Source organism: Delphinus delphis, chromosome 11, assembly GCF_949987515.2.
Source record: "Delphinus delphis chromosome 11, mDelDel1.2, whole genome shotgun sequence".
Classification (NCBI taxonomy): Eukaryota; Metazoa; Chordata; class Mammalia; order Artiodactyla; family Delphinidae; genus Delphinus; species Delphinus delphis.
Window position 1 is genome coordinate 20,965,290 of NC_082693.1, and position 16,243 is coordinate 20,981,532.

General features: G+C 35.6%; 1 protein-coding gene across 1 annotated transcript in view; it reads right to left on the minus strand.

Moving 5' to 3' along the window:
• Positions 1 to 16,243, minus strand: part of LMNTD1 (lamin tail domain containing 1) — a 442,143-nt gene that overhangs the window by 24,610 nt on the left and 401,290 nt on the right. The gene's annotated exons all lie outside the window — the stretch shown is intronic.

The window sequence follows — 16,243 nt, forward strand, 5'->3', positions numbered from 1 at the left end:
TGTGGTCTTGCCTTATCCTGATGGAAGATTATGTGTTTTCTGTTGACTAATTCCGGATGCTTTTCATCGAGTGCTGCTTTCAGTTGGTCTAACTGGGAGCAGTACTTGTGGGAATTAATCGTTTGGTTTTCTGGAAGGAGCTCATAATAAAGGGCTCCCCTCCAGTCCCACCATATACACAACATCACCTTCTTTGGATGAAGACCCGCCTTTGGTGTGGTTGGTGGTGGTTCATTTCGCTTGCCCCACGATTTCTTCCATTCCACATTATTGTACAATATCCACTTTTCATGGCCCATCACAATTTGTTTAAAAAATGGAACGTTTTCATTACATTTCAGTAGAGAATCGTATGTGGAAATACAGTCAAGAAGGTTTTTTTTGCTTAACTTATGTGGAACCCAAACATCAAAGCGATTGATGTAACTAAGCTGGTGCAAATGATTTTCAATGTTTGATTTGGATATTTTGAGTATGTCGGCTATCTCCCGCATGGTATAACGTTGATTGCTGTCAGTTAATGTCTCGAGTTGATCAGTATCAACTTCAACTGGTCTACCTGCCCATGGAGCGTTGTCCAGCGAGAAATCTCCACCACAAAGTTTTGCAAACCACTTTTGACACATTCGATCAGTCACAGCAATTTCTCCATACACTGCACAAATCTTTTTTTGCATGTGGGTTGCATTTTTACTTTTCTTGAAATAATAAAGCATAATATGCCGAAAATGTTGCTTTTTTTCTTCCATCTTCAATATTAAAATGGCCACACAAAAATTCACCAATTTTGACGTCTTTTTTTAAATGCATGCTTATATGACAGCTGTCACATACAATCTAACAAAATTGTTTTGAATGAAGTTAAAGACAACTAAGTGCTACTAGAGTCATCTTACGGAAAAAAAACGAATGAAACTTTTGGCCAACCCAATAAGCCATGAAATCCCTTTGGTGGGTTAGGGACATAACTTTAAAAATGAAATATACCCCTACCAATAATAGGAACCAATACTTATGATGTGCCAGGCACTTTTAAGATATTATCAATAAATCTATTATTTCATATCTATAATTCCGAAATGCAAACATATCTGAAAAACCAAAAGACTCTTAAAAAAACACACTTAAAGCAAAATCTGACCTGAATTCCTTTGGTGGCAAAACCTGACCTGAAACTGAGGACAGGCTAGTTACTGTCTTCATTCATGATTTGTGTAACTATTCATAAATTTGGCTGTGGAAAGATTACTGTTTGATTTTGGATACTTCTCCAAGCCCTATTGGGGTGTTACGTAATATGTGTTCTAGTCACCATATTACTTTCTTAAAATCCTCCAAATTCTGAATTTGGAAACATGTAAGTCTCCAAATGTTTTGGTAAAGGCATTGTGGACTGGTAGTTACTTATTTAATTCTTACAAAAGGCTACATATTTCTTATTGAAGTTCACCATAAAAAATTTGAAAAAAACTGTATTACCTCATTTAATTCTCACAACAACCCAGTGAGACAGGTACTATTTTTAGTCCAACTTTATAGAAAAGGAAACTGAGGTTTAGAGAGATTAACTGCCATGTCCAAGTTCTCTCAATAAATGTCAGTTCTTGTTCTTCTTTTGCAACTAGTAAAATCTCAAAGAAGTTTGATCCAACCATTCAAATTGTTTAAATTTTGTATACACCCTGGTGGTTGAGCACTGCTAGAAGATACACACACACACACACACACACACACACACACACACACACACACACACACACACACACACACACACACACACACACACACACAGTATAGACTGCTGCCAGCAAATGAATTAGTGGCCTCCAGCCACATGCGGGCCCTTAGAATTGGCAGCAAACTGTGTTCTTCATGAGCTGAGCCAGCACCTTCTGTCATTCCCTCAACAACATTCAAATCCCTGCCTCACATCTCCAGTTTTATTGTCAGAAAATGATCTCACTAAGAAAATAGAGCCATCAGAAAGAAGTGTGTTTTCCTGCTTTCCACTTAGATGCAGGTTCACCCATGCCCACACTGACCTCTTCGTTCTAGCCACCTCGTTTCAGTGCAAGAGGAACCCTTCTCCCATCTAAAGTGAAACTCTGCTTACCACCTCCTGCTGCTGCTTTGGTGTTTCAGTCCCATTCATTTTTCTCCTTTCACACCAACCTCTCCCTCTAGACTGCCTCTTTCCCCCAAATATGTACATATCTTCCAAGTGCTATAACCTTAAAAAAGAAAAACACAATCCTCCTCTGGCTTCCACTTCCTACTGCCATCACAACTGAGCTTTTGGAAAGACTACGGCATGAGTTCTTCATCTCTTATTCACTCCCTCAACCCACGACCATATATTTCTGCCTTAGACCAAGATGATTAGGCCCTCTTAAATTGGTCATCAATCAGTAAATTGAGTGGTAACTTTTCAGTCTTTGTCTTTTTTTAAATAGAGGTATAATTGACATATAACATTATATTAGTTTGGGGTGTACAACATAATGATTCAGTATTTGTATATAAGGCAAAATGATCACCACAATAAATCTAGTTAACAACATTGATCACCATATATAGTTACAATTATTTTTTCTTGTGAGGACAACTGTTAAGATCTACTCTCCTAGCAACTTTCAATACAATACAGTATTAGTAACTGTGGTCTCCATTCTGTACATTACATCCCAATGACTTATTTATTTTAGAAATGGAAATCTGTACTTTTTGACCCCCTTCTCCCATTTTGCCCACTCCCCACCTCTTGCTTCTGGCAACCAATCTGTTCTCTGTATCGATGAGTTCTTTTTTTTTTTTTTAGCTTTCATTGATAAGTGAGATCATATGGTATTTGTCTTTCTCTGACTTATTTTACTTAGCACAATGCCTTCGAGGTCCATCCATGTTGTTGCAAATGGCAAGATTTAATTCTTTTTTTATGGCTGAATAATATTGCATTTTATATTTATACCACATTTTATTTACCAATCGTCCATTGATGGACACTTAGGTCGTTTCCATATCTTGGCTATTGTAAATAATGCTGCAGTGAATATGGTGGTGCATATATCTTTTTGAATTAGAGGTTTTGCTTTCTTCAGATAAATACACAAAAGTGGAATTGCTGGATTATATGATAGTTCTGTTTTTAATTTTTTGAGGGACTTCCATACTGTTTTCCATAGTGGTTCAATTTACATTCCCACCACTCAGTCTTTGTCTTAATGTCTCTGTGATACCTGCCTCTGCCAGACAGGTCCTTCTCTCCTTGTTTCCCCAAGTCCACTGTTTTTCTTCTACCAGTCTGGTTGCTCCTTTATAGTCTCTTTTTCAGATTTCTCTTCCTTCATCCATTTCTCAGACGTGAATCCCTGGGATTCTGCCCTTAACCCTCTTTTATTCCCATCACACTCTATACACGTGATATCACCCACAAACAGGGTTTTCAGCAACCATTAATACACTGATGACTGCTAAATCTAAATCCTTTTCCTGCTGAGCTTCAGACCCATAGACCCCGTAGAAAGACAGACCCCAAAGATACCTCTAAATCAACATGCCCCAAAATGAATTCATCATTTTAGAAAAGTAGAAAACCTATTCCAGGAAATTTCATCATCATTTATCCTGTTGGCCACGCCTGAAACTTCTATTACTTTCCTGCTGTCTTATCCTTCTTGCCTTATCTGTGATGATGTTCTATTAATATTACTCTTTAGTATCTTCTGTATATAGTGCCTTCTCTCCATCCCTATTGCTGCTGTCTTCATTAGATCCCAATGACTTATTTGTGATGATGTTCTATTAATATTACTCTTTAGTATCTTCTGTATATAGTGCCTTCTCTCCATCCCTATTGCTGCTGTCTTCATTAGGCTCTCATCACCTCTGTGTCACAGTGTAAAAGTGTCTTAACTGGTTTCCCCAGTCTTGCTCCCTCCTAACCATTCAACATTTTGCTTCCAGAGCAATCTTTGTGCAAGGATAAATCCTTCAAAGTCTGACCATTTCTTTCTAGAGAAAACACCAATGTCACAGCATGGAAACAAGGCCCTACGTAATCTATCAGCCTCTTTAATTTCTTTTTTTCCCTACTTCCTATCTTTGCTTAAATTGCAAAACCACAAGAATTTCTCACAAGACTTGTGATAATTCATGTCATTGCATGCTTCACCCATTGCCTGTGCATGCGCTATTCCTTCTTCTTGTTCCACAACACTTGAAATTTTCAGACTTCTTAATACTTAATATCTTGGGTACAAAATATCTCATTGTTATCTTAACTTGATTTTCCCTGTTTATAGTGCAGCTGAGTAAGCTACTTATTGGCTACTCAGTTTTCTTTGGAAAATTGTCTTTCATATAATTTAGTCCATTTCTATAGGGTTGTTTTACATTTTTATGATGGATTTATAGGATAGTATTTAAATATATACAGAAATTTTTGAAAGAACTGTGTGGTAATAAGTGGGTATTATCCATGTTAAGTTGCTATGTTGGTAATAACTTCCTATGACAGCAAGAGAAAACTAACATATGCTTCTTATGAATTGCAGAATCACAGTGCTAAAAATATTGCCTGCAGTTTTGGTCTCAATGCCCTCACCAGAGATTTATTCCAGAGTTTTCTGTTTTCTATTTTTCTGTTGATAAACCAGCTACCAATCTTTTTGTTGTTCCTTTGAAGGTAAGTGTCTTTTTCTCTGGCTAAGATTTTCCTTACTTCTGTTTTAGAAGTTTTTCTACATCATACCTAAGGTTTTGTTTTTTTTTTTTTTGTCCCCTATGTTTTCTCTTGCTGGGAGTTGGTAGTGTTGTTTGTACCTGTGGCTTGATGTATTTCATTTTTGGGAAAATTCTCTGCCAGTATTTCCACCAATACTGTTCTACCTCAGTCCTTCTCTACTCTCCTTAGTGACTTCAATTACAAGCATTTAGAGTTTTAAAAATCTTGCCCTAAGTTTTCCTTATGCTTGTTTTTTCTAATCTCTTTGCTCTCTATAATTCAGCCTGGATGTTTTCTTCTGAGAATGTTCCGGTTCAATAATTCTCTCTTCTGTTGCATCAAATATATTGTTAAACTCATGTACTTTTGAAATAGTAATTTCTGTTATTGGATTTTTTTTCTAGAATTTCCTACTGATTCTTTTATTTTTAGTTTCCAGTTCTATGCTAAAAATTTTTCTTGTCATTTAATTCCTTGACTATTTTAGTCAAGGTTATTTAAAAATCCCTGTCAGATAACCATAGTATCTGGATCACCTAGGCCTGTTTTTATTGTCCATTTTTAATCTTAGTTTTGGGTCAACTTTTATTGTTTGTATGCCTTGTTATTTTTGACTTAGTGCCTAGTATGATAGATTAAACATTGCAGAGGTAATTTAAAGCTATGTATAATTTTTTCTTGATCCAGAGAGGATTTACTTTAACTTCTGGCAGCCATCTACATTGGGGGGAAACCACTTTAATCCAATCAGGGTGTGAAATAATTTGACACTAGGCTTTGGCCCCAATTAGGCTGGTTTATTTTGAAGATAGCCTTAATACTGTGTGTACCTTTGAAGTTACAACTGAAAGCCTGGGGTGTTTATCAATGACCCTCCTTCTTGACAGGCCCTGAATCAAGCCAATTTTTATTCACCCAGTCCCGTGAGACTGCCAAAATCTTTGAATAACTTCTCAGCCTCTTAGCTGCTGCTTTCAAATTGACAACTGTTTTGAGGAGAAAAGTGGCTCCAAATGTCAGGTTATCACTCTGAGTTTCCTCTCCTAGAAGAGGACTTGTGAGAATATAAGATGTAAAATCTATGAAATCTTTATGTATTTATTTATTTATTTGGTTGTGCCGGATCTTAGTTGTGGCAAGCGGGCTCCTTAGTTGTGGTTCATGGGCTCCTTAGTTGCAGCTCACTGGCTCCTTAGTTATGGCACATGGCTCCTTAGTTGTGGCATGAGAACTCTTAGTTGCAGCATGAGTGTGGGATCTAGTTCTCTGGTCAGGGATCGAACTGGGGCCCCCTGCATTGGGAGTGTGGAGTCTTAACCACTGTGCCACCAGGTAAGTCCCAATCTATGAAACCTTGATCTACACTACCAAACTGCCTTCAGTGGTCTCACTTTATACCCATACTACATTGTATGAGGTTGCCTGTTTTGTAGAGAGGTTCACTTTTGAGCAATGTATATACCTGTTCCTTTCTTTTACATTACTGTTATGGTTTTTACTAAATTGTAGATATAACATTTTTACTCTTATAGAATAGCCCTAGAATTTCTCTATGTCATCCTCATTCTAGTGTTAACTGAAATCTCTATGGGATGTTTTTATTTTTTGACAGAATTCCTTTTTGTTTTTGAGACTTGCTTTTTCTGCCTGGGAAGATGAGCAGTAGTTTGAGTTTTTCTTTTAACCAGATGACTCTAGAATAGCTCAGTTATCTCTTTGTTATCATATATGTAATTGGATATGTACAGTTGCTTTTCAAAAACATTTCATTATTCAAGTGAAACGTTTATTCATTCATGTTAAATTTTTTATTTTATGCATATAAGTAGAATAAATTAGCTTGTCTGAAAGAAAAAATACCATTGTTCATATCAGGGCTAGCCACTTCATTTGCCTTCCTTTTGATATAAGGCCAAAAGTTACAGGAAAATACTTCACATAATACATGGAAATTCACTGAGCCAGGGCTGTTAATCTGCTATCACACAACCTTCTGTAGTTATCTTTTTTTTCTTCCCTGTAAGCCTTCCCATTTTTCCTTAGTAGGAAAATGACTTGAAACCTCTAAGTTGTGACTGGTTGAGAGTGTAGAGTGATGTACCAATCATTCTGTCAGTAGCCTTTGCATGGTCTTGATTTATAGAGATTGAAAAGACAAATGGCTATATCACTTCTTTAAAAATGACAATTTTTCGTTATTTAAGCTCTGATTTTTCTAGTTGTTGTAGTCTACCTGATAGCTCCATGCTACTTTACTTATCTTACTTTAGATTTTTGCTACTCTAAAGTTTATTAAACTTATCTTTAGCATTTCAGTTCTTCCAATATGCATCTACCTAACATTATCTATGAAAATTGGCACCTGTGTTTATAGTTGCCATTAACACATGGAAAGACAAAGACCACATGATCACACTTTTTAATCAGATTCAGAAAAAGTATTTGACAAAATTCAACATCTTTTCACTATAAAAACTCTCAAAAAATAGGTAAAGAAGGACCATACCTCAGCACAATAAAGGACATATATGAAAAGCCCACAGCTAACACAATCAATGAGGAAAAACTTCCTCTAAGATCCACAACAAGGCAAGGATGCCTATTCTCACCACTGCTATTCATCTTAGTACTGGAAGTCCTACCCAGAGCAATCAGGAAAGAAAAAGAAACAGAAGGTGCCAAATTAGAACGGAATAAGTGAATTATCTCTGTTTGCAGATGACATGATCATATAGGTAAAAAACCCTAAGAACACCACAAAACAAATTCAGTAAATTGTAGGATGCGAAAATCAACATACAAAAATCAGTGGCATTTCTGTACACTAACAATGAACTAACCAAAAGGGAAATTAAGAAAACGATCCCATTTACATTAGCAACAAAAGAACAAAATACTTAGGCAATAACTTAACCAAAAAAATGAAAGATTTATACACTGAAAACTACAAAACACTGGTGAAGGAAATTTAAAAAGACACAAATAAATGGAAAGACATTCCATGTTCATGGATTGGAAGAACTAATGTTGTCAAAATGTTCATACCAGTCAAAGTGATTTAGAGATTCAATGCAATCCCCATCAAAATCCCAATGGCATTTTTAAACAGAAGCTGTAAAAAAAAAAAATCCTAAAATTTATGTGAAACTACAAAAGACCCCAAATAGCCAAAGCATTCTTGAGCAAGAATAAAGCTGGAAGTATGACACTTCCTGACTTCAAATTATATTGTAAAGCTAAAGTAGCTAAAACAGTGTGGTACCAGCATTTAAAAAGACATATAGACCAATGGAACAGAATAGAGAACCCAGAAACAAACCCACACATTTATGGTCTACTGCTCTTCAACAGGAGTGCCAAGATGGGGAAAGAATAGTCTCTTTAATAAATGCTGGAAAAGTGGATATCCACATGCAAAAAATGAAATTGGACCTCTATCACACACCATACACAAAAATCAACTCAAAGTGGGTTAAAGACTTAAAGGTAAGGCTCAAAACCATAAAACTCCTATAAGAAAATATGGGGGAAAACCTTCTTGACATTCGTCTTGACAATAATTTCTTAGCTAACACACCAAAAGCACAGGTGAGAAAAGCAAATATAGAAAAATGGGATTACCTCAATTTAAAAAGCTCCTGCACAGCAAGGAAACAATCAACAAAATGAAAAGGCAACCTACAAAATGGGAAAAAATATTTGCAAATCATATATTTGATAAGGGGTTAATATCTAAAATATATAAGGAACTCACACAACTCAATAGCAAAATATCAAATAATGCAAATAAAAAATGGGAAAGGACCTGAATAGACATTTTCCCAAAGAAGATATGTGAATGGCCAACAGGTACATAAAAAGGGGCTTAACATTACTAATCACAGGGAAACACAATCAAAACCACAATGAGATATCACCTCACACCTGTAAGAATAGCTGTTATCAAAGAGACAACAATAAGTATTGGCGAAGATGCAGAGAAAAGGGAACCCTGTGCACTGTTGGTGGGAATGTAAATTGATGCAGTGCTATGGAAAACAGTGTGGAGGCTCTTCAAAAGATTAAAAATAGAACTACCATATGATCCAGCAATCCCACTTCCAGGTATTTGAAGGAAATAAAATTACCATTTGTTGAGTTATCTGCACCACCATGTTCATTGCAGCATTATTCACAATAGCCAAGATACAGACACAAAGTGTCCATTGACAGATGAATGGATAAAGTGAATGTGGTATTTATTTTATAAATACAGTTGATTATTAAACAGTGCAGGGGTTAGGGGTGCCGACCACACACACAGTGGAAAATCAGCATATAACTTTATAGTCCGCCCTCCACATCCATGATTCCACATCCACAGATTCAGCCAAACACAGATCATGTAGTACTTGAGTATTAATTGAAAAAATTCCACCTATAAGTGAACCCAAGCAGTTCATACCTGTGTTGTTCAAGAGTCAGCTGTATATATATATATATATACATACATACACACACACACACACACACACACACACACACACACACACACACACATATGTAATGGAGTATTATTCAGCCATAAAATGAAGGACGACCTGCCATTTGTGACAACATGGATGGATGTTGAGCACATTATGCTAAGTGAAATAAATCAGACAGAGAAAGACAAATACTCTATGATCTCACTTATATGTGGAATTTTAAAAAGCTGAATTCATATAAACAGAAATTAGAACAGTGTTTGCCAGAGGATAGAAGGTAGGGGAAATGGGGGAAATATTGGTCAAAGGATAAAAACTTCCAGTTATAAGATGAATAATTTCTGGGAATCTTATGAACAGCATGGTGACTATAGTTAAAAATATGGTATTATATACTTGAAAATTGCTAAGACAGTAGACAGTGGATCTTAAATGTTCTCACCAGAAAAAAAAAAAAGGTAATTATGTGAAGGATGTGTTAACTAATTTTATTACGGTAATCATTTCACAATACATATGAGTATCAAATCATCATTATGTAAGTTACACAATGTTATTTGTCAATTATATCTCAATAAAAACCCCCAAAAGACAAAAAAATGAAGTTGTACATCTTAAATATATGCAATTATGTCAATGATATCTCAATAAAACTGTCTAAAAAAAGTGAAAGAAGAAATGGTTATAAGCAGATCCATACTACAAAAAACGTTAAAGGAAGTTCTTTTCAGGTACTAGCATAATTAAAATGGATGGAAATATAATTTATAGATCAAAAAAATAAACAAAACAAACAAAAAGAACTAAAAGGCAAAGAAAAGCAGTGAAAATACATAAGGGTAAATATATAATATTTTTCTTATCATTTAAATTTCTTTTAAAAATTGATTATTTAAGCCAAAATAACTTTGGAGTATGGGATTTACACCATGTGTAGAAGTAAAATACGTGACAGCAGAAGCACAATGGCTGGGAAAAGAGAAATGAAATTATAGTATTCTAAGGCTCTTATACTATTTGTGAAGTGGTAAAATATAAGATGAGGGTAGTCTGTAATAGGCTCAAGATGTATCCTATAAACCTGGAAGGAACCCCTAAAATAAAAGAGTTATAGCTAATCAGCCAACAATGGAGATAAAATGGAATATAAATAATGATTAATTTCAAAGAAGACAGAAAAAGAAGAAAAAGAGAACAGAACAGTTGGGACAAATAGAAAATGAACAACAAGATAATAGAATTAATCAACCATATTAAAAATTACTTTAAATCTAAATTGTTTAAATGCCCAAATTAAAAGACAGAGATTGTCAGAAGATGAAAGAGCAAGCCTACTGCATTCTACCTGTCGATACAAAACGTAATATTAAATATAAAGACACAAATAGGCTAAAAGTAAAAGGATAAAAAAAGATATACCATGCTAACACTAGTAAAAGAAAGCTGGAATGCCTATATTGATATTAGACATAGTAGATTTCTGAGCAAAGAATAATGCCATGGATAAAGAAGTTTATTTCATAATGATATAGACATCAATTCTATGTTGGAAGAAGATATAACAATCCTAAATGTTTATACACCTAAAAACAGGGCTTCAAAATACATGAAACTAAAACTGATAGAACTGCAAGAAGAAATCAATGAATCCACAATTATAGTTGGAAATTTTAACACCCCTTTTTCAATAATTGATGGACATAAAATCAAAAAAGACAATAGACTTAACACCATCAATCAATTTGACCTGATCAATATTTACAAAACACTCCACTCAACAATAAATATATTTACCAAAACATTTACCAGGATAGACAATATCTGCTATAAAGCAAGTCTCAATACATTTAAAAGGACTCAAGTCATATAAATTATGTTCTTTGACCACTATGAAACTGAATTAGAAATCAGTAACAAAAGATATCTGGAAAATCATCAGAACTGGAAAAGTCTGTAAAATATTTGGGAGCTAAATAATAGACTTCTTATTACTCAAGGATCAAAGAAGAAATAAAAATGGAAACTAGAAACTATTTTGATGCCACAGCTAAGTGCTGAATCTTGGGAAGACTATCCCTGGGAGAGGACTCAATCTAGCTATGCAGAGATAGCAAGGAGAGCCTGGAGTGTGTTCTGGGTGGAGCAGCGGTGGCCACTGTCAGCACACTCAGGAGTACACAGCAGCTCTCCCAGTGAGAGTGCCCTGGGCTCTGCCCACTCCATACTGCAGCTTAGCACTAGATCTGGGTCCTGGAAGAAGACTGCCACAGAGGCAGCCCAGATCTCAGGCAGCAGCTGAACCACCTCAATTCCTGCAGCCACAATACCTCAACCCCCAGCCCCAGCCTACTTCACATCACAGCTTTGCACTAGATTTAGGACAAACACAACAAAGAAAGGTAAGTGACCTTGGTGCTGCTTCTGATCAGAACCGTGGACACCTACACAAGCAGTGCATAGGTCCTCTGTGACTGCACAGACCTCATTGCTTCAGCAATCACCTCCTTTGGGGCAGGGCGTGCACTCAAGGGCAACAGAGTCTGATTGAACCTGATCCTCAGGGCTTCTGCTCCAACAACTGGGAAGTATACCCTGCTCCTGACAGGGCAGCAACAGCCATGGAGCAGAGAGTAAGTCCAGCCTCACAACCTGCACAGGCTCTACACACTACAACACCAACCACACCCCTATCAAGGGGATAATGGCCAGCACACCTTTAGGAAAGACATGGCAAATGTCCATATCAAAAGCAGTCATCACACCAAAAACGCTGGACACACAATGTCTACACAGGGATGTTCCCACATAAAAACACCTCTTCAAGTGATGTTCAACACCACAGCAATCAGACAAGAAAAATTGAAAGGGAAGAAGGTAAAACTGTCAGTATTGCAGATGACATTATACTCTATATGGAGTCTCCACACAAAAACTATTAGAACTAATGAATGAATTCAGCAAGGTAGCAGGATACAAGATTAATATACAGAAATTTCTTGCATTTTTATAAACTAATAATAAAGTAACAGAAAGAGAAATTTAAAAATCTTATTTCAAATCTCGTCAAAAAGAATAAAATACTTAGGAATAAACTTAACCAAGGAGGTAAAAGACCTATATGCTGAAAAATATAACACAGTGACAAAGGAAAGTGCAGAAGATTCAAAGAAATGGAAAGATATATCATGTTTTTGGATAGGAAGAATTAATGTTATTAAAATGGCCATAGTACCCAAAGCAATTTACAGATTTAATGCAATCGCTATCAAAATACCGTGACATTTTTTTCAGAACCAGAGCAAATATCCTAAAACTTATATGGAATCACAAAACCCCAGAATTGCCAAAGCGATACTGAGGAAAAAGAACAAAAGCTGGAAGTGTAACTCTTCCACACTTCGGACTGTACTACAAACCTGCAGTAATCAAAACTGTGGTATTGGCACAAAAACAGACTTATGGATCAATGCAACAAGATAGAGAGCCCAGAAATAAACCCACACACCTATTATCAATTAATGTACGACAAAGGAAAGAAGAATATACAATGGAGAAATGACCATCTCTTCAACAAGTGTTGTTGGGAAAGCTGGACAGCTAAAGCTGGATGTAAATCAATGAAATTAGAACATTTCCTCACACCATATGCAAAAGTAAAGTCAAAATTGTTTAAAGACCTAAATGTAAGACATGACACCATATAACTCCTAGAAGAGAACATAGGCAGAACATAATTTAACATAGGTTGTAGCAATATTTTCTTAGATCAGTCGCCCAAGGCAAAAGAAATAAAAGCAAAAGTAAACAAATGGGACATAACCAAACTTAAAAGCTTTTACACAGCAAAGGAAACCATCAACAAAACGAAAAGACAACCTATGGAATGGGGGAAAACAATTGCAAATGATGCAACCAACAGGGGGTTAATATCCAAAATGTATAAGCAGCTCATACAACTCAATAGTGAAGAAACAAAAAACTACATCCAAAAATGGGTGAAGACCTAAACAGACATTTTTCCAAAGAAGACACATGAAAAGATGCTCAACATCGCTAATTATTAGAGAAATGCAAATCAAAACCACAATGGGGAATCACCTCACACCTGTCAGAATGGCTATCATTAAAAAGTCTACAAATAATAAATGATGGAGAGGGTGTGGAGAAAATAAAACCCTCCTGCTGTTGGTGGGAATGTAAATTGGTGCAGCCACTATGGAAGACAGTACAGAGGTTCCTTCAAAACTAAAAATAGAGCTACCATATGATCCAGCAATCCCACTCCTGGGCATATATCTGGAAAATGTGGAAACTCAAATTTGAAAAGATACATGCACCCCAATGTTCATAGTAGTACTAATTACAATAGCCAAGGGATGGAAACAACCCAAGTGTCCATCAACAGAGGAGTGGATAATGAAGATGTGGTATATATATATATATATATATATATATATATATATATATATATATATATATATACACACACAATGGAATATTACTCAGGCATAAAAATGAATGAAATATTGCCATTGGCAGCAACATGGATGGACCAAGAGAATTTTATACTTAGTGAAGTAAGTCAGAGAAAGACAAATAATATATCACATGTGGGATCTAAAAAATAATACAAATGAATCTATATACAAAACAAAGAGACTCACAGATATAGAAAACAAACTTATGGTTATCAAGGGGAGAGGGAGGGCAGGGGAGGGACAAATTAGGAGTATGGGATTAACAGATACAGACTACTACACCTAAAATACATAAGCAACAAAAATTTACTGTACAACACAAGGAATTCACTATCTTGTAATAATCTATAATGGAATGTAATAAAAAATGAATCACTATGCTACACACCTGAAACTAACAAAATATTGTAAATCAACTCTACTTAAATTTAAAGAAAAAGGTATTTTGAAGTGAATGAAAATGAAAATAAAACACATCAAAATTTGTGGGATTCCACTAAAAGCTGTAGTTAGGGGAAATTTTACAGTGCTAAATGCTTGTATTAGAAGAGAAAATGTTTTCAAATCAATGATCTCAACTTCCACCTTGAGAAACTAGAAAAAAAAAATGAAACCTGAAGTAGGCAGAAGAAAGGGAATACAGATCAGAATGGAAATCTATGAATAGAAAACAAAGCAAAAAAGTTAGAGTAAATCAATTAAATGAAACACTGATTCTTTGAAGCTCAACAAAATTGATAACTCTTGAGCAAGATTTATCAGGAAAAAGAAGACACATACGGCCATTATCAGCAATAAGAAATGTGACATCACTACAGATTCTATAGATACTAAAAGGATAATAAGGGAACATTATGTATAATTTTACAACAATAAATCTGACAACTTAGATGAAATGGACAAATTCCTTGAAAGACACAAACTACTCAAGCTCACTCAAGAAGAAATAGGTAACCGGACTATCTTGACATCTATTTTAAAGAAGTAAAATCTGTAGGTAAAAACCTTCTCACAAAATAACTCCAGGACCAGATGGCTTCACTGATGAATTCTATAAAATATTTAAGGAAAAAATAATATTACTTCTACACAAACTCTTCTAGAAAGTAAAGGAGGAGGGAATATATCCCAACTCATTTAATGAGTTGAGTATTACCCTGATACCAGGGCAGACAAAGACATTAACAGGTAAAGAAAACTACAGGCCAGTATTCTTCACAAACATAGAGCAAAAATTTGAAACAAAATTTTAGCCAATTGAATTCAACAATATATGAAAAAGATAAACATTCTGACCAAGGGAGGTTTATTCTAAGAGTGAGGGGCTACTTTAACATTTAAGAAATAAAAAATCATATGATCATCTCAACAGATGTATAAAAGGCATTTGACAAAATCCAGCATTCATTCATATATTCATTGCCACAGATCAAATATTCTGAATCAGAATCCTGTCACTCCTTTGTCTGAAACTTTCCCATTGCTTCCCATTGCCCATAGTGAAGTCTACATCGTCTGGTATTCAATGCTCACTGTGATCTGTCTGCAACCCTGACGCCTACAACCCTGTTATACCTCTTCACGCACTGCTCAGTACATCCATGCTTATACTCATATCTGATCTTAGCTTTTCTGCCTCCCTCATTTTGTCTATGCTGCTCCTTTGTTCAGCCCTGGCTGTGCATTAGAAGTACCATGGCATTTAAAACAAAAGCCAAAAACACAAAATACGATGCCCAATTCCACTAGAAATTTTGATTCAAAGAGTCTGGTGTAGAGTCAGGACATTAAAAGCTCCCCAGGTGATTCAATTTTGTGGGTAGAGTTGAAAACCAATGGTCTAGAATATTCTCAGAGACTCCAAATTTGCATATCCAAAATGTACTTATCTTTCCAAGATGTTTTCCATGATAACTCCTTCACAAAATCTTCCCAGACCATCTCTCCTGGGAAGAAAGCTATCCTCTGAATGCCTTATTACTTTACTTGCTTCTCTCTTGATCCTTACCTGAAGGTCTTCATGACCTTCTTCATGATCTGTTTGAGTAAAGTTTCTTAAAACCATATTCATAAGTTTTTTTTGAAGTTTTGCTGAAAATAAGTCATCATTTTTAACATGGTAAGTACTGTATGAATAATTTGATGAAGTGCTTTTAGATGGTTGAGAGAACACTTGGGTATTCACTACAATTAAGTGGCAAAAGTGGTTGATTTTAGGAAATCTGACATAAGGGGGAAAAGTTTTCCTTTATGTTTGACCCTTAACTTTGGCTAACAACTTCTTTTAGTCCTCAAACACCCTCTATCAACATATGCTTATCACTAATGGGCAGAAGACGTAAATATACATTTCTCCAAAGAAGACATATAGATGCCAAAAGGCACACGAAAAGATGCTCATCATCACTAATTATTAGAGAAATGCAAATCAAAACTGCAGTGAGGTACCACTTCCCACCGGTCAGAATGGCCATAACTAAAAAGTCTACAAATAATCAATGTTGGAGAGGGTGTGAAGACAAGGGAACCCTCACACACTGTTGGTGGGAATGTAAATTGGTGCAGCCATTATGGAA